The following is a 20,220-nucleotide window of genomic DNA, read 5'->3' on the forward strand; positions in this document are numbered from 1 at the left end:
AATTCAGTTCATTAAAAGAAAAAATCTTTGTATTTTTCAAAATGCAGTTAGATCATTGCAAAGAGCAAATCTTGTCTTCTAAAGTTGACAGCAGTTTCTTCAGGGCAAAGTACCTCCTCATTCTAAATAAATGTTTCCTGATTGCTAATTATTTTTATTAAATGTGTATTTATAAAATACTTCTCAGTAACTTTTATGTATTATCATTCTCTTTTATGGATTATCACTTCTCAAACTGCTTGGATATGCATGACATTCTTATAAAGATTTAGTTAACAAAATTATATGGAATCTTGACTGAATTTTAATGAAATATTTCATTGCCATTTTTACTGGAACTTCGTGGGGTCACCTGGAAAGTAAGGTGATTGATGACTGCCTTTTCGTGTTGTCATCATGCTACGTCTTTATGGATGAGGCCCAGGCAGAGAATCAGAAGCAAAGCTCATTTGGCCTTACATTATCTGGCTTTTTATACTGACTCCATTTCTGATGAACTCTGGGGGAGGGAGGCTTGCGATTAAATTAGTTATCTCAGAGCCCACTATTAGAAATCTAATATGCATTTAATTTTTAGTTTGCATATGTCATTAAAGCAATCATTTTCAAGTAAATATTTACATGTTCCCTCAGAGTCTAGACAACTATAATTTTCAGATTGAGGATGTCTGTGTTCCCTCATACAAGAGAAAAGTCTCAGTTGCTGAGTATCTAATATGGAAGAAACCCTGCACCAGGGGTTTCACGTATGTTTTCTCATTTGATTCTTACAAAATCCTGTAAGTTACTTATGATTCCTGTTTTCCAAGTTAAAAACAAAGCAAAACTGGTCTTTATGAAGTTAAGGATTTGGCCCAGGGTCCCTTAGTTAGTAAGTTGCAGAACCAGGATTGATAGTGAGGTCTATCTATCTGGTTCTTCAGCTCCTTCTCCAACTCTTGTGATGATGCCAATGTTTTCCAATGTCAAGACAAACAACACGAAAACAAATAGGCTGTAATTATGCACATAAACTTAAGTAAGAACAGGGTTCATAGATAGTGGAAAGCATCACCAAACAAATTCAGACATATATTCCAGAAAATTGTAACATTTTATGTGGAAAGAATTATTATAGAATCTTCTTTTTGGCAAAAATCTATATTGATCAGAAAATATTTTTAAAATAATTTTAAGTTGTTGAAGAGGGCCAAAATATTTCAATTAAAAATAGCTATATTAGAGTAGCCAAACTGTTTGTTACATAATCACATATGTGCACACTTTGTAAAGTTCTAGTTTTCCCTCGTATTTGCCTTGGACACATTAGGAACACCTAACTTTGGGGTACTGGCTCTTGAAGTTGGCTTGCAGGGTCTCTTTTATTCCAGGTGTTTACTTTCTCCTGTGGAAGTGAAAGCTCTGTTGATCAGATGTTTACCACTAAATGGTCCAGTTCTTGGATCCATAACTTAAGAGAAATGTGTAAAAATCACTTGAGTTTAGGAATGAAGATAATGTATGGATGATGGGGTGGTAAATAAGACTCATCATATCAGTTGTTAAGTAAATGGGGAGTAATTTAGATCATGTGTCCTCTAGAGTAAAAACTGTTCTGTCCTACAAATTCCAGCTTAAATTCCACTCACTCTAGAAGTAATGATCATTTACTTTTGCTGTTAGGAGGAATTTCTTAAAGCTTAATAAAAATAGATGATCTATGTTGGATATAAGTTTTAATTGGTGGTGTGGCTCACTCCTTGTAAATATACATTTCTTGGCTTTATATGGATTTTGGAGTACTGAAAACAGTTTAGATTTGTGTTTTATTTATCTCCTGGAGAATCATGTGTAGGTCTGTTGCTATAGTAGAAGTAGTAAAAAAAAAAATCCATGTCTCTGCTTTGACTTTCCTTGTCTCTTGCTTGATTTAACTGATGAAGAGTTACCTTTGATTTTTTATTAACTTGGGTTCTCTTACAATTTTAGGGTTTGACAGAAGCACTGAAAAACTCATATGATCTTCATTTGTGCCTGGTAAGAGCAATCCTTGCTCCCGGTCTCTGAGTCATTCTTACAAAGTTATGTGCTTTGTCCATCTGGTCAGCACGCAGGAGCTCCCAGACAACACCAGTTTCTAGCAGCATTCCACAGTGTAGACGTCTAAGAGGAGGACGATCTGGTGGGAATCAAAAACTTCAGGTTCAGAATGACTGAACAATGTGAATAGAATTAAAAAATTTTAAATTTGCCTTGAAATTTTATTTGGTCTTATTGTTTTTTTTTTTATTTAAGAGCAAGGCAAATCATTCAATATCACGGTAATCCAAGTCTATGCCCCGACCAGTAATGCTGAAGAAGCTGAATTTGAACAGTTCTATGAAGACCTACAAGACCTTCCAAAACTAACACCCCCAAAAGACATCCTTTTCATTATAGGGGACTGGAATGCAAAAGTAGGAAGTCAAGAATCACCTGGAGTAACAGGCAAATTTGGCCTTGGAGTACGGAATGAAACAGGGCAAAGGCCGACAGAGTTCTGCCAAAAGAACGCGCTGGTCACAGCAAACACCCTCTTCCAACAACACAAGAGAAGACTTTACACATGGACATCACCAGATGGTTGACACCAAAATCAGATTGATTATATTCTTTGCAGCCAAAGGTGGAGAAGCTCTGTACAGTCAGCAGAAACAAAACCGGGAGCTGACTGTGGCTCAGATCATGAACTCCTTATTGCCAAATTCAGACTGAAATTGAAGAAAGTTGGGAAGACCACTAGACCATTCAGGTATGACCTAAATCAAATCCCTTATGACTATACAGTGAAAGTGAGAAATAGATTTAACGGACTAGATCTTATAGACTGCCTGATGAACTATGGACGGAGGTTCGTGACATTGTACAGGAGACAGGGATCAAGACCATCCCCAAGAGAAAGAAATGCAATAAAGCAAAATGGTTGTCTGAGGAGGCCTTAAAAATAACTGTGAAAAGAAGGGAAGCGAAAAGCAAAGGAGGAAAGGAAAGATATACCCATTTGAATGCGGAGTTTCAAAGAATAGCAAGGAGAGATAATAAAGCCTTCCTCAGTGATCAATGCAAAGAAATAGAGGAAAACAATAGAATGGGAAAGACTAGAGATCTCTTGAAGAAAATTAGAGATACCAAGGGAACATTTCATGCAAAGATGGGCTCAATAAAGGACAGAAATGGTAGGGATCTAACAGAAGCAGAAGATATTAAGAAGATGTGGCAAGAATACACAGAAGAACTATACAAAAAAGATCTTCATGACCCAGATAATCATGATGGTGTGATCACTCACCTAGAGCCAGACATCCTGGAATGTGAAGTCAAGTGGGCCTTAGGAAGCATCACTCTGAACAAAGCTAGTGGAGGTGATGGAATTCCAGTTGAGCTATTTCAAATCCTGAAAGATGATGCTGTGAAAGTGCTGAACTCAATATCCCAGCAAATTGGAAAACTCAGCAGTGGCCACTGGACTGGAAAAGGTCAGTTTTCATTCCAATCCCAAAGAAAGGCAATGCCAAAGAATGCTCAAACCACTGCACAATTGAACTCATCTCACACGCAAGTAAAGTAATGCTTAAAATTCTCCAAGCCAGGCTTCAGCAATACGTGAACCATGAACTTCCAGATGTTCAAGCTGGTTTGAGAAAAGGCAGAGGAACCAGAGGGCAAATTGCCAACATCCGTTGGATCATAAAAAGCCAGAGAGTTCCAGAAAAACATCTATTTCTGCTTTATTGACTATGCCAAAGCCTTTGACTGTGTGAATCACAATAAAGTGTGGAAAGTTCTTCAAGAGATGGGAATACCAGACCACCTGACCTGCCTCCTGAGAAATCTGTATGCAGGTCAGGAAGCAACAGTTAGAACTGGACATGGAACAACAGACTGGTTCCAAATAGGAAAAGGAGTACGTCAAGGCTGTATATTGTCACCCTGCTTATTTAACTTATATGCACAGTACATCATGAGAAACGCTGGGCTGGAGGAAGCACAAGCTGGAATCAAGATTGCTGGGAGAAATATCAATAACCTCAGATATGCAGATGACACCATCCTTATGGCAGAAAGTGAAGAAGAACTGAAAAGCCTCTTGATGAAAGTGAAAGAGGAGAGTGAAAAAGTTGACTTAAAGCTCAACATTCAGAAAACTAAGATCATGGCATCCGGTCCCATCACTTCATGGCAAATAGATGGGGAAACAGTGGATGACTTTATTTTTCTGGGCTCCAAAATCACTGCAAATGATGATTGCAGCCATGAAATTAAAAGATGCTTACTCCTTGGAAGGAAAGTTATGACCAACCTAGATAGCATATTAAAAAGCAGAGACATTACTTTGTCAACAAAGGTCCATCTAGTCAAGGCTATGGGTTTTCCAGTAGTCATGTATGGATGTGAGAGTTGGGCTATAAAGAAAGCTGAGTGCAGAAGAATTGATGCTTTTGAACTGTGGTGTTGGAGAAGACTCTTGAGAGTCCCTTGGACTGCAAGGAGATCCAACCAGTCAATCCTAAAGGAGAACAGTCCTGGGTGTTCATTGGAAGGACTGATGTTGAAGCTGAAATTCCAGTACTTTGGCCACCTCATGCAAAGAGTTGACTCATTGGAAAAGACCCTGATGCTGGGAGGGATTGGGGGCAGAAGGAGAAGGGGATGACAGAGGATGAGATAGTTGGATGGCATCACTGATTCAATGGACATGGGTTTGGGTGGACTCCGGGGGTTGGTGATGGAAGGGAGGCCTGGCATGCTGCGGTTCATGGGGTCACAAAATGGGTCATGACTGAGAGACTGAACTGAACTGAACTGAACCTTTCTTTGATCTGCTATTTTCCATGTTATATACATACTGGTTTTATCTTGTATTAATGAAAACCTTATCGATTCTCCTAAGAGTAGTTAGACTCTTGAACTTTTTTCTAATTTTTTGAGATTCGCAGAAGGTTTCAAACAGTATAAAATAAGTATTCAAAGAAGTTTTGCAACTCATAACCAGTGCTTTGCCTGTAGAATCCAGGCAGAGTTAGCCTAAAGAGCTGTTTACTATGAGACCAGTCTCTTCTTTTCCAGAGCATTTGTATTGGAACAGAGAAGCACACCTCTAGAAGAAAAGGCACTTAAGTAATAAGATTGCATTCCAGGCATATCCAACCTAGGAAATTCTCTTGTCCTCTTTTAAAATCTTAGGGGATTCCAGTTTCACTCCCACCCAGCTACAGAAAGTATTTAAGAGGCCATGATTTCTGATACACTGGCATTCGGCAATAGCAATTTTAAAAAGAGCAAAAACTGCAAAACTGAAAGAAATATCCCTGCTGAACTTTGTGACAAAATTTTTGAATAATTGCAGAGAGATTGAAGCCCATGAGAAAGGGATCAGTCTCTAATTCAGAACTCTATCCCTGGCACATAGGGACCCATCTAGAATGTGGAAGTATACATAGAACATAGAAGCGTAATCAAGGGCAAAGGAGTAGAATGTGACTCTATAGAAGAGAAAGATCTAGACTAGGACCAGAACAGAGGCACAGAACACTACATACTACTGAGGGAAGAAATAATGGTTAACATCAGACGCACACTCCATTCCACCTATGAACTATGATGTAACTACCTGTCTTATATACAAACTGTGTATGGCTTGTCCCATAGGAGTGTATATTTTCTTAACTAACCCTTTCAAATTCTTTATGCACAATTGCTTAAGGTATTGATAAGACAGGTGTCAGGACTAGATGGGTCCAAATGACCCTCATACACACCGAACATTGGTATTGATTGATTAGGTCCTTGAGGGTTGAGAGGAGCACATGAACTCTTTGTTAATCTATGTTAGATCTATGTTAGATCCTAAACCATATTTCTTTTGTGTATTAAACAACTAAACCTTTCTGTATTCATTCTTTCTTCTAGATTAATGAAGGAGAAGAATGCATTTTTATTCCCAAAATCCTGTTTCTAGCAGAAGCCAGCACTGAATTCAGGAAAACTGCTTTGGAGCTGGCATGTGCCTACCCCCAGAGAAGAGGCTATTAAGGAGCATCTGATCAAACAGTGAGTGTGGAATGAGTACAAGGCCAGACTCATGGCTCAGCAGCTGAAGAGGGAATGCTGACCCACTGGCTCAGCTCATTCTTATTTTTAATAAAAGAACATCCTAACAGAGATTGAAAAATGCAATTGGAAGGTTATTTCAACCTGCACTCAGCAGTGCCTCCGTCGTGGTCAGGGCATGGGATTTATTAGTGTTGCTTAAATAAGTGATGCCACGCCCTAACTTGCTCAGAACTTCCTCATTCGGAAAACATAACTGAAATTGAAATTGAAATCAGATTTGGAAACCTGATTCACATTTATTATTTTTCACGAATGATGTGTTTGTGTGTGCTTAGTCGCTCAGTCGTGTCTGACTCTTTGCAACCCACATGGACTATAGCCTGCCAGGTTCCTCTGTCCATGGGGATTCTCCAGGCAAGAATACTGGAGTGGGTTGCCATGCCCTCCTCCAGGGGATCTTCCAAACCCAGGGATCGAACCCAGGTCTCCCATATTGCAGGTGGATTCTTTACTGTTTGAGCCACCATGGAAGCCCAATGATGTGTTTAAGATTTAGTTATTGCTTCATGTTAAAAATTACTCTTAGTATATTTTTTAGTGGTTAAAGCATCTATAAACTATAACTAAAATGATTTCAGTAAAATGTATATGAATTTTTACGGCATACTAAATGGCTTCAAAATTTAACAGGGGTAGTCTGTGAATGGTGCATTTGTTTTGATGTTTTAAAATTTTCTTATTTGGGTATTTTTGTATGTTCAAATATATTTTAATCACAGAGATTACTTTTTTAATCAGAAAAATGAAGTCTTAAAAATTCCAGTTCTGGCTAGGTTAATGCTTCTGTGAGATAAGCTGCAAATTTTGAAAGACTAACACAGGGAATAAAGAGAAGTCTCCTAAGGAGAGCTTCATGTTGCATCAAACCTGTATCTTGTCCTAGAAAAGCTAAAGCTGTGTCCTCCTGACGTCCTTTAGCAGGTGCTTACCGGTACACCAACCTCACATACTTTCAGCCCACCTGTGTTTCTTCCGTGTTTGCGCTGGCGTGTTGACAGCATTCCACCTGCAGTGCCCACTCTGGAATTGGTGTTTTGTGGATAATTGCCTCAGCTTCCCAGTCTTTGATGGAAGGTTTCTGAGATGTGTTAACACAGTTCCTCAAAGGGTCCTGTATTAGTTACCTGTGTAACAGATTACTTCCAACTCAGTGGCTTAGAATAACAAAAATTTCTTGTTTCTGTTTCTATGGGTCAGGAATCAGGAAGCAGCTTAGCTAGATGGTTCTGACTTGGAGTTTCTCACCAGAGGAGCCATGTGTCAACCAAGACCGTAGTCTTCTGAGGCATGACAGGTCTGAAGGATTCACTTCTGACTCACTCACACGGCTGTTGGCAGGAGGATCCCCCTCACCATGTGGACCCCTGCCCAGGGCTTCTCACCACGTGGCTTCCCCCAGACTGAGTGCTCTGAGAGAGAGAGGGCTGGTGACCAAAATGAGAGCCAGTCTTTTTTATGCTCTCATCTCAAAAATGACATAATACCTCTTCTGCTGTATGCTGTTGGTCACATAGACCAACCCTGGTGCAGTGTGGAAGGACACTGCACAAAGGTCTGCTTCCACGGAGGCAAGGATCCCTGGGGGCCACCTTGGAGACGGGCCACCGCCGATCCCCAGGAGGATTGGGTCTCAGGGAGACGTCAGCTGATAATGTGTTCTTGTGTTGTCTTTTTCTTCTTCCTTGCGTCGCTTTACCCATCCCCTCATTTCTGCTTCCTGAGATGACCCTCCTCCCAACCGTCCCCACAGCTGACCTAAACCTAAACCTGACTTGGGTTCTCATTTCAGAGGGACCCAACATAAGAGAAATCCTGGCCCATTATGCAAAATTGTCAGTCAGATTCTTCCTTGAACTTTGCTAGTTGAGAAAAAATGGGCCTACTTCAAATTTTTAACTTAAAAAACAAACAAACAAAAAAAAACACCTGTTTATTTGGCTGCATGCTGTCTTAGCAGCATATGGGATCTAGTTCCCTGGCCAGAGATCAAAACCAGGCCCCCTGTATTGGAAGCATGGAGTCTTAACCAGGGAAGTCTCCATTTTTAACTTTGCATTTTGAAATAACTTACAACATAAAATTGCAATAATGCTATAAAGAGCTCCCAAATACCTCTACCCAGATTCACCAGTTTTTAATATTTTGCCATATTTACTTTCATTCTCAAAGGCCTGGATTCTGAACCTTATTAAAATATCAAGCATCATTCTTGCCTTACTTTTATTCTATATTCACAATATGATTTTGTTTCATTTCTTTTTCACTGAATTTGTATTCATCTTTGGCGAAGCCCCTCAATCTCTTTACACTTGTTTTCTCATCTGAAATGTGAAGACGTTTATGGCTTAAGGTTGTTATAAAAATTAGATGAGAGAGTGCATGCAAAACATTTAGAACAGGGCCTGGCATGCAGTAAGTACTCAATAAATATTAGCCTTTTACTCATTTTATCCACAAATATTTATCGAGAAGCTTGTGGTTGTTTTATCTTTGGTGACTGATAAATAATTCAATCCCAGGAGGTGAGCACTGATAATAATAGTTCAAATTGTAATACACACACACACAGGAAATAAAATGGCATCTGAACTTTGCTTCAAAATTATTTTCAGGGAGAATAGGTGATGGATACATGAAGTTTCATTATATTATCTTCTTTTTTGCATATATTTAAAATGTTCCATAATACAAAGTTTAAAAAAAAGTACAAAGACACATATACCAAATTAACCATTCTCAAATGCCTGTTAAATGTCACATTTTCCCAGAGTTGGGTCATTTAATTGGTTTGGAAAATATTAAAATGAGACAATGAATCTTAAGATTCCGATGGTCACAGAGCTCAGACTCCTGTACTTTCACCATTAATTTGACACCCACTTCTCCACATTTTTTTTTCTTTATAGCATTGAGCCTTGACACTAATTGTGTCCAGGTAGTTACCTATTGGCTATGACGGAATAGTACATTGTTTATTTATATCTTGCTTGTGATGTTACATAAGCGAGCTTTCAGAAAACTACATTTATAAATGTGATTCTTAATCTATGAGTCACTTCGAACCTTAGTTAATAGGAACTCAAATAGCTTAAGTGCCATGAAGTCTTTAAACTATAGTTTAAATTTGTATTATGAATGGATGTATTCTGAGCTAAATGGCAATTTTTTGAATTATTATTATTTTACTATAATACTTTGATAAGAAGAAACAGAAATAAGCGGTAGAGGAGTTGTCAAGCTGAATGGTTTCCAAGTTTAGAGAAGGCTGAGCTTTTGTAGCCGACCTCTAGAATTCAGTCTTAAAATGACTTTTTAGATAAACGGACATTTGTTAGACCCCTCCCACCTCTTCCAAAATCTTGCTCCGTTAATCATCTCTTTCTTCAATTGTGTATTCAGTCTTCCTTCATGTTCTCACTTTTTCCAGTTTCGTGGACAAGTCTTATGTGGTATTTCTTATGTTAAAATACAACAAAACTGTTCTCAGGCTCAAAACTCTTATAGATGCTGGAAGGGAACAAGAGGACATGCTCTAGGTGTTGAGACACCTGGACAGAGAAAGCAGAGACCGCTGAATGTCCCAAGGCAGAGGCCTTGAAGTGTGGCACTAATTTGCCTGCAATCTTCTTCTCACATGTCATTTCTGGCAGCATGTTCCAGGATAAATGAGAGCAGATATACATTTAATAACAATGATGTGTCTCCCACCACTAGGCCAGCAAGTAAAGAATAAAATAACAAGTTGCACAAAGAAATTACATGGGCAAAGGGCTCATCTTGTTCTCTTCAAGGCCAAAATCAGCTCTGAGCTATTCCTTCTATTCATTTGTGATTACCTCTCCCCACTTCTAGCTGAAGCGGGCTGAAAGTCTGGCTTCAATCTTCCATCAGAGGTACACAATTTTAAAATGCAAAAATTACATTTTTAAAAGCAATGAATTCTAAATGGGGGCTTTCACTGTTGGCAATATCCTGGCAAGGGGGAACTTGAATTTTTCTCACCTCTGTCCTCATGCATTTGAATTCCTTGAAAGGACTCAGTGTAAACAGATTTAGTTGGGCTTTTGTGTACACCTAAGAAGGGTTAGTCTGAATCACTGGGGTGGTTCCTTATTTTAGTTCTTGCAGTTGCTTCCCACAAGATATTAACCCAATTTCCTTTTCGCATTCTCTGTTAATTATAGCTGTGGCTCATCATAAAGGAGTAATTCCAATATGCAAAGTCCATAATATGTATTTAATGAGGGTAGATATGACTAGTTTGGAGTGGACACCTGGTCCCGAATGTCATGACAGGGAGAGCATTCAAGCTGAAGCTGGACATCAACCAAAGGACTGTCCACAAAGGGCTCGTGAACTCTACTAAGGAACTTGGACATTGCCTAGGAGCACTAGGAGACCATCAGTGGTTTTTTCAAGAGGGTGACATGATCAACTTTGCATCTGACTCACTGCTAGGAGTGTGTGTGTATGTGTCTGCATATGTTAGAAGGTTCTTCCTTCCGTTGACTTAGAACTGCCTCCATCTGACTCCTCTCATTTCTCTCAGCTCTTTCTTCTGGAGCTCTATGGAAGCAAGTCCCCTCCCTCTTCTCACGAGAACTCTCCAAATTCCAGTTCTGTTTCAGCTTCTTATTGTCCTGATTATATCTCTCTGTACTTCCCATATCATCAGTCTTCCTAAATGGGGTTCATAGAGTTGAATATGGTCTTCCAGAAAGTCTTGGAGAACAGATATATTATTTTCTGTGATCTGGACCCTATACTTATGCCACACAGGTGACCGGTAGTTTTGTGCTAAGTTTGTAGTCTATAAAACAAGCCCAACCCTCAACTTTTTCAGGTGTAATGCAAATAAATCAGAAGGTATCTCTTTTTCTGTTTTTGCTCTATTGTTTTTAAAAACACAAATAAATAAAATAGCTCTGGCTTTCAGCCCTGACGCTGCCACCAACTCGCTATATAATCCTGAAAGGTCACATGTTCCCCCTGGGCCTCCATGCTTTACAGAGGGGGAGGAATTCTTTTGCCACTCCTGACGTTTCCTCTGCGTGGTGGGAACCCTATTTCTGAACTAGGCCTGGGCTCTCTCTCTTCCCCTCACTTAGCCTTCCCAGAGGAGGCCTGATGGAGAAAGTGGACGTCCTTAGCTCAGCACCTTTCTCCCCCCTTTCTTTGGGAGCCAGCTGGCCCATGGAAGGCACGTGCTCTGGGCTGCCCTCCCCAGGATCTAAGTTTCGCAAAGGGTTTTTGCCCCAGGGAGCTGGCAGCCATCCAGTGGCGCTCTGTATTGGGAGACCCACTTGTCTATAGAGTTACACTGGTTTCTTCATGATCAGCTTTATCAGTGATGAGGTAATAGTCCTGCCTGAATGACCTCATATCCTTGTCTGGTTTCTCAATTGGTTCAGCGCGCAGTGCTAATTATCAGACTCTCCCAAACAAGGATAGGATAACCAATGATCGCTTTCCTTGTCCCTAGGAGTATGACTTTGCATTTATCCCACTAAATGTCTTTAGGTTGGTTTCAGCCCATTTTTCATTATAGCCGAAATTAGCACTAATTGGTACCCAGTGGTCTGGAGGAATTAACTCATTTCCTTAACCAATTAGTTAACTCCAAGGAAGTGGAATTGGCTCTGGAATCCATTCTAGAGAAAGAATGCAGTGTGCTGGGATATTCCATAGCTTTATTCTCAAAGCCATATTATAATTTTGTGGGAGCCCCCATTAGTAAAATGTCATTTCAAAATCAGATATGCTCTGTATTCAGTTCCACTCAATTATAACTAATGTCACAGCAAGGTCACATGCCAGCTGACATATTTTTGAAAAGTTTATCCATGGTGTCTGTCGTGTAACAAACAGAACATCATCGTGTAACAAACAGAACATCATCGTGTAACAAACATCATCAATCATCACATTGATGATGGTGATGATTCAAAGTGTCAGTAGTTTATATTTGCTAAGTTTTTGTGTGATTCAAAGAATTTTTAGGTACAGTATCTAACTTGAGCTTCTCAGGTGCCCTTGTGCAGCACACAGGGCAAGAAGCATTGTCCTTATTTTACAAATGAGTAAGAAGAGGAGTTCAATAAAATGTCCCAAATCACATGGTGTATTTAGTAGTAGAGTCAGACTCAGAACCCAAGCCTGCAAATATTGTCTAAAACTTGCTGCTAGTATATAGCATGGCAATCCTATCATATATCCTTGCTCTATTTTCTTCCATCCATGGGGTGGCAAAGGGTCAGACATGACTGAACAATTGAACAATATTTTCTTTCCATTCTCTAAAAGTATCACATATATTCATTTCTTCCCATAGAACTCTAAAAACTGTCTTGCCATGTTCTACTAAGCAAGCCCTTATTCTTGTAAATTTAAAGTGCAGCCAGTTAGCATAATATATTTTACTCATGATATTCTATGTTTGTTGGTAGATGAACTTAGCATAGGTGAACTGTTGAGTTTTAACAAGGTGAGAGTTTTGCAATGAAAGTGCAGTGGATTTTTCAAAAAGTTACAGGAAATAATAGTGTTTGACCAGAGCATATTTAATGCAGCCATAACAAAAAATTGCTGCTAAACCTGATAGCCGCTTCAATAGTATATTATCTTCCATCCTGAATGGGTTCTTATTCATGATGTGATAGGCACATATTCATCAGTAGACACAGTGCTCCTAATAAGCTGTGTCTTCGTGTGGGTCCCTGGTGTCCATGGCATAGATGAGACCCCATGTCTGCATGAGACCCTAGGGTCTTCAAGAGGGGCCCATGTGCTTGCTGTTCTTTCAGCACCACACTTAGTGTAGAATGGCAAAAGCATATTTAATTTTTTAAAGAGCTGGGAAATGTGTTTTATTTTATTTTTTTGGGGGGGGGGGAATGTGTTTTATATCTGCCTTAGCTTTTGACTTAGTTTTACACATGTGTTAATATTAATTCATAGTAGGGAATTCATAGTAGTAGACCATGGCGGTTGGAAATAAATGGTTTAGGTTGCAGTCCTGGCTCTGCCAAATGATGTTTGGCTTAGGGAAAGCTGCTTAATCTACTTGCCTTATTTTGGGTTCTCCTGAGACAAGAATTTAGGTGAAGATAATTTACTTCAGAGATGATCCCAGGAAGCAGAAGTGGAGAAGGTGGGGCTTGGAAGGAAGATAAGTCAACAAAAGATATATATAATGTTGTTGGGGGAACTGGATTCAGCTGTGCTGGGGACCTTCTAAGGACTTGTGTAGAAGTGTCTTATCACCTGGTGGGGATCCTGGTACATTTACCTGCTGATTCTTGCCCCCATTAGTTGAGATGACTCTGAGTCATTTGCCTCTCCTCACCTCCCACTCCTTGCAGATTTCTGCACAGCTGAACAATTTCCCAAGGCTTCAAAGAAGCTTCTGGCAGAGAAGCAGGGAGATGCTGAGGCCCAGAATTGTGTGGGCCATGGGCCACATGCATGGACATGCACATCTAAGACATGCTGATATCAAGTGTACTAGAGCATGTAGAATGATTCTCCACAAACAATTGCTACAGTCCTTAAGCTTTGGCTATTGCATCAGTGATACAGAGTTACAGTATACCTCTTCACAAAGTAATAACAATGGTTAAACCAGAGAGTGTACAGTTTCTGGCATACTTGATAGATGATAAATATTAATGATAATAAGTTATTTATCCTATATTAAATCCATAGTAATTCCAACTGAAATTAAGGTCAACAGGCAGGTCATATTTTTGCCATTTCTCTGTGTTTATATTATTGGTCAGATTCTAACTCATCTGGAACTATTTATCTAGAACTGGCTATATGCTACACTGCTATATTAAAAATATTCTCTTCTTTTAAGTTTAATAACTACTAAAAATTAAAAATACCTATTGATTTCCTATGTGTATGTCACCTTATAATTAAAAACAATAAATTTATAAGAGTACAGAAGGATTGGGATGTATGCCATGTACATGCACACATAGGTTTGTGCCTAATTTTAATAGTTCATGAAAGATTTAAGTCATATGGTCTTCATATTTCATAGGTTTTACATTTTGGATCCCCAGTTATGTTAGTTTTCAGTCTGACATTTTCTTGATATGAGATCTGATAGTGTTATTCTTGTTCTCTTAAATATCATATAAGTACCTTCTTCCTTAAAAATCTTCAGTTCTTTAGGAAATACCATGACCAGTTCAAGCCTCACTTCTACTGTTGTTAACCAGCTCTGTGACCCTTGGATCCATTACATGGCGTCATTTCCCTCATTCAAACAAAATAAAAACTCAAAAATGCTAACACTCTTGTCTTTCATTTTCTTATAGGGAATTCATTCCCTTTCCCATTGTACCAGAGGGTCCTCACAAACAGAATTAAAATTGGCAGGGGATTCTGTGGCTGTGATTCCTTGCACACTTTCTTAGTGTAGCAAAAGCAACTGGGAAGTATTCATATTAGGCCGAAGTTCATTGAACCACAGAAATGCCTTTCAAACTCAATTTTATTTTTTTTTTTAAGTTTTTTCTTTTTTTTCTCTTTTTTTTTTTCATTTATTTTTGTTAGTTGGAGGCTAATTACTTTACAATTTTGTAGTGGTTTTTGCCATACATTGACATGAATCAGCCATGGGTTTACATGTGTTCCCCATCCTGATCCCCCCTCCCACCTCCCACCCCATCCCATCCCTCTGGGTCTTCCCAGTGCACCAGCCCTGAGCACTTGTCTCATGCATCCAACCTGGGCTGGCAATCTGTTTCACACTTAATAATACACATGTTTCAAAGCTATTCTCTCAGATCATCCTACCCTCTCCTTCTCCCACAGAGTCCAAAAGTCTGTTCTATACATCTGTGTCTCTTTTTCTGTCTTGTATATAGGGTTATTGACACCATCTTTTTAAATTTTTTAAATTTAAATGCGTTAGTATACTGTATTGGTGTTTATCTTTCTGGCTTACTTCACTCTGTATAATGGGCTCCAGTTTCATCCATCTCATTAGAACTGATTCAAATGAATTCTTTTTAATGGCTGAGTAATATTCCATTGTGTATATGTACCATAGCTTTCTTATCCATTCGTCTTCAGCCTTCAGAATGGGAGAAAATAATAGCAAATGAAGAAACGGACAAAGGATTAATCTCAAAAATATACAAGCAACTCCTGAAGCTCAATTCCAGAAAAATATATAACCCAATCAAAAAGTGGGCCAAAGAACTAAACAGACATTTCTCCAAAGAAGACATACAGATGGCTAACAAACACATGAAAAGATGCTCAACATCACTCATTATCAGAGAAATGCAAATCAAAACCACAATGAGGTACCATTACACGCCAGTCAGGATGGCTGCTATCCAAAAGTCTACAAACAATAAATGCTGGAGAGGGTGTGGAGAAAAGGGAACCCTCTTACACTGTTGGTGGGAATGCAAACTAGTACAGCCGCTATGGAGAACAGTGTGGAGATTCCTTAAAAAACTGGAAATGGAACTGCCATATGACCCAGCAATCCCACTCCTGGGCATACACACTGAGGAAACCAGATCTGAAAGAGACACGTGCACCCCAATGTTCATCACAGCACTGTTTATAATAGCCAGGACATGGAAGCAACCTAGATGCCCATCAAACTCAATTTAAACAGGAGTGGTCATTGTAACTATCACTTTGTAGGAAGACTTCTGTTTAAAATATGACATTTGTAGTGACATTTTGGAGTCGAGTTTTTCCTTGAAAATTTAAGTCTCTCAGTTGTGTCTGACTGTTTGTGACCCTGTGGACTATACAGTCCGTGGAATTCTCCAGGCCAGAGTACTGGAGTGGGTAGCCATTCCCTTCTCCAGGGGATCTTCCCAACCCAAGGATCAAACCCAGGTATTCTGCATTGCAGATGGATTCTTTACCAGCTGAGTTACCAAGGAAGCCCAAGAATACTGGAGTGGCTAGTCTATGCCTTTTACAGCAGATCGACCCAGAAACTGAACTGGGGTCTCCTGCATTGCAGGTGGATTCTCTACCAGCTGAGCTACCTTTTTCCTTAGCAAGTGATTTAAAAGTTATAGGATGAAAGCTGGGACCAGGATTCATGATTTTGGATTATTCCTCAGTGAATAGCTATGAATAGCAGAAGTGGTGATAAGACTATGAAGCGAAGTGAAGTGTTAGTTTCTCAGTCATTTCTGACTCTTTGCAACCCCATGGACTGTAGCCAGCTTCTTCCATGGAATTCACCAGGCAAGAGTACTGGAGTGGTTAACCATTCCCTTCTCCAGGGGATCTTCTCCACCCAGGGATTGAACCCAGGCCTCCCGCATTGCAGGCAGATTCTTTACCATCTGAGCCACCGGGGAAGCCCACATCACTGAGCATTTCTGTCCTTTGGAGATATTTCCTACATTTCCTAACCTTCCCTAAAAAAGGACATATTTGGGACAAGTATAACTTACTTCAAGGTGGTCAGTAGGCACTAAAAAACAATAAGCAACTGCCTTACTTGAACATAGGACCTACATTTAGAATTTGGGGCTACATGCTCATGGTCATCAAATAGTTTTTAATGTCATCTTCCAGTTGGTGGGCGTTTTAGCATCTGTAAAACAACTCAGAAAATGTGTATCAGGTACTGTGAGCTAGGTGCTTCAGAGGGGAGCTACAGCAGAGGGCATGGGGTAGGGGGTGGAGAGGGGTCTCTGTCCCGGGAAGGTCCCATAGGTCCTGCTCAAGGCTGCACTGGGAACACTTATGAGGTGCTGAAGTGAAGGAGAGGAAAGGTGCTTCCTCTCTCTTATCTGAGTTTGAAGTACAAAGCTCTGACCTCTCCCTGTTTCCTAAGCTGTCTCCTCCTGGTCCTGTAATGTTCTGTTTCTGCCCCGTTAAAGGGTCTGAGCCTCAGTGCCCACCCTTGCCAGTAATATTAGGATGACTAGTCTGACATTGACAGTCACGACAGGACTTGAATGTTTAACAGAACATTTGTGAACCCAAGGGGACTGCTGACTGGTAGGATTTCTGACTGGATGATCAGATCAAAATGTAAAGATGCAGGCAGTGAGGGAGAAAGAGCTGGAGGTTTGGCAGACTGCCTTGTTGGCTGTTCCTCACCTTGTCATGGTTTATCATTGCTCCTCCTTTCCTCCCCCTTCAACTGCGCAGTCTATCTGCTATCACTAAGATCATCCCCACCGACACAGAGGAGCCGTTTGGGTGAGGCGCAGAGGGTGGACATAGTGATGGGACTTCTCACGTGCGCTGGGAGTCAGGGGGCCACATTTCTGTGGACTTCCATGCTTTTTAAAGGCTTGAAACTGCTATCTTCGGGAGGAAGTTTTTTTACGATCTTATTTTTTAATATTAATTTGCTTAGTAAGTCTTACTTCCCTCCCCCCCTCCCTCCCTTTGTTTCTTTTTTAGTAGATGGGGCTGAGTAAATTTGTACCAAGCAATTATCTTCATCGCAAATTCCAAACCAGTCTGAAATAATGAGCAATCACAAAACAGGGGCAAGTAGGACAAAATGAATAAGCAGCAGTTTCTTAGGTGCTTGAGGAATAAATGAAAAAAATGAGTTTGACCACATGGATGAGCGAATACACACACACTCTTCTGTGCCGCTCCGTTGTTCTCATGTTACTTGGCCCCAATCACTGTGAATATCAAGGAAAATAGGTTCTGTGGACCAGTTGCGTCCATCTCCCCCTCTCCACGCCCACTGCCTGAGTCAGTCCTGAATGTGCATAGCTGCCCTGATCTCCTGGCCCACTCCTCTCGCATCCTGCCTCCCACACTGCATTAGCATGGTCTCTGTAAAACACTGATCTTACTGTGGCATCTTCCACTTGAAACTCTTGATGTACCCTCGCTGCTCTCTGAATAAAGCCCGTATGTCTTAGCATGGTAAACAACGCCCCTTTTCAACCTCACTAAGCCCATCTCTCCAGGGCTTACTGCCCCCATCCACTCTGCCACAGTGAGATTTCTCCCTGTCTTTTATCTCACCATCCTGTGTGCATTCCTACCTCGGAGACTTTTCTCCTGCTTTTCCCTCTGCCTGGACTTCCTCTTTTACTTTGCTTGCCTAAGCTGTCTTCTCAAAGGCAGAAATAATCATTCCCTCCATTCCCTTATACTTTACATTGCAATTCAATGTAACATCTATTGCAGTTATTTTGTTTGCTTTTCTGTACTCCAATGTAAGAAGTGATCTCTATCAAGACAGGGACTTCATTGTTTCTGGAGCATTTAAAAGATGCACAAATGTCAAGATCAAATACTAAGAAATGATGAAAGGAGTCGAGTCAGTATAAATGAAGCAGAACAGGCAGAAGTAGCCATCCATAAATATCTTACTAAAATCTTAATGAATTAAACTACTTATGACACACACATAAAACTTCTTTCCCCAACCCCACGTCTTATTAATTAAAAACAACATCTTGTCTTGTGGCTGCCAATTTTGAAGTTTCTGGTTTATGTCACTCTCAACTTGCATTTTGATAAAGAACAAGCCTAAGGGAAAAAATTTTAAGTCTTGAATAAAAATAATCAAAGAGAACAACTAGAAATTCATGAAATTGGAGAACATGTCCACTCTCACAGAAAGATCCCACAATAGGAAATAACATTTTAAAAAGATTTATTTATTCATTCATTTTTATTTAGTTATGTTTTGCTGCACTGAATCTTCATTGCTGCGTGTGGGCTGTCTCTAGTTGTGGCGAGAGGGGGTGACTCTTCGTTGCAACACATGGGCTTCTCATTCTGGTGACTTCTCTCATTGTGGAGCACAGGCTCTAGGAGTGAGGCCTTTGTTAGTTGCAGTGCCTGGGCTTAGCTGCCCTGCGGCGCATGGGATCTTTTTGGCCCTTGGATCGAACCCAGGTCCCTTGTACTGACAGGTGGATTCTCAACCACTGAACCACCAGGGAAGCCCTGAAAATAACTTTTATAGTATTTTACAGCAATGAAAATGATAAAAGTATGATTTGTATAGTGCTTGTTCACCATGACGTAGCATTGATATATGCAACCTATCATTGAGCTTCCACTATGCAAGAAAACTTGGGTTGGCATCGCCATGCGAAAAGAAATTTAAAACCTGTCTTTGCCCTTGAGAGACTTAAGCAGGCTCTGATGTGGACAATATCCCCAATATTGGAACTTCTGTGTACCCCAAAATATTGCTGCTAGTAAAAAGACCCCTTGTCCTGACCCAGGTCTTCATTCTTTCATTTTGTCTTTTTTTGAAAGAAACATTGAAATGATCTACAGAAATATCAGGTCAGATCCCAACTCGGGTGCCAAGTAGTTACTGTTTTCTAGTTCCTGACAGTAAAAGTCCAAGAACTAAGTTTTAGTCTATTTGTGAAAAGAAATAGGGAGTGTAGAAGCATGCATCCCATATCTTTAGCCTAGAAAACCTCCACTGAGCACCTCCTTGCACAAAGGAGAGTGTTGGGAGCTCTAGGGAGGGTGGACCCAGTTTCTGCTCTCTAGGAGACAGTAATTATCAGGGCTGCCAGATGTAATTGCTGCAGGAAGGCACTAACACACTTTGTGGGAATAGTCATGTCTTTAGGGTGAGGTTTATGCTGGCCTTGGAAAGCCAGAAAAATGGCATGGCTTTTTAGGAAGAGTCACAAGCATGGACGAAATCAAAGGGCATTAAGCTGAATGTCTGAGGAACAGGAAAAAGCCCAACCTAACCAGATTATAAGTTAAAGCAACCAAAAGAGCTAAGGTGAATAAGCAGACTGGTAAGGGAGGCACCAGCATCAAAAAGTAGGTTAATGAAGGCTCTGTGGAACCAGAGAAGTTGTTTACTCAGATAAAGCACATAACTAGAAATGAAGGAACTGGGATAGATACTAAAATTTTGTGCACTGAAGTTAGATTTTTGGGCATCAATCCTTGCTCCATCACTCCTTATGAGTATGAATTTAGGCAAGTTACTTTAACTTTCAAGTTCTCACTTTCCCTGTCTATAAACCAGAGAGATATGAGGACCTTTTTAAGGGTTGTGTAAGTAAAAATTAACATAGTGCCTGATATTCAGTAAGTGTTCAATAAAAGTTAGTGATGGTGATAATG

General features: G+C 40.1%; 1 long non-coding RNA gene across 1 annotated transcript in view; it reads left to right on the top strand.

The window, feature by feature from the left end:
- The window catches only part of LOC133058872 (uncharacterized), a 100,117-nt gene that overhangs the window by 70,940 nt on the left and 8,957 nt on the right, over positions 1-20,220 (top strand). Inside the window, exons 5-6 of the long non-coding RNA XR_009693412.1 lie at positions 1,969-2,016; positions 5,929-6,069. This is a non-coding gene — a long non-coding RNA (uncharacterized LOC133058872). The remainder of the gene's footprint in view (positions 1-1,968; positions 2,017-5,928; positions 6,070-20,220) is intronic.

The sequence above is a fragment of the Dama dama genome, chromosome 6 (genome assembly GCF_033118175.1).
Source record: "Dama dama isolate Ldn47 chromosome 6, ASM3311817v1, whole genome shotgun sequence".
Lineage (NCBI taxonomy): Eukaryota > Metazoa > Chordata > Mammalia > Artiodactyla > Cervidae > Dama > Dama dama.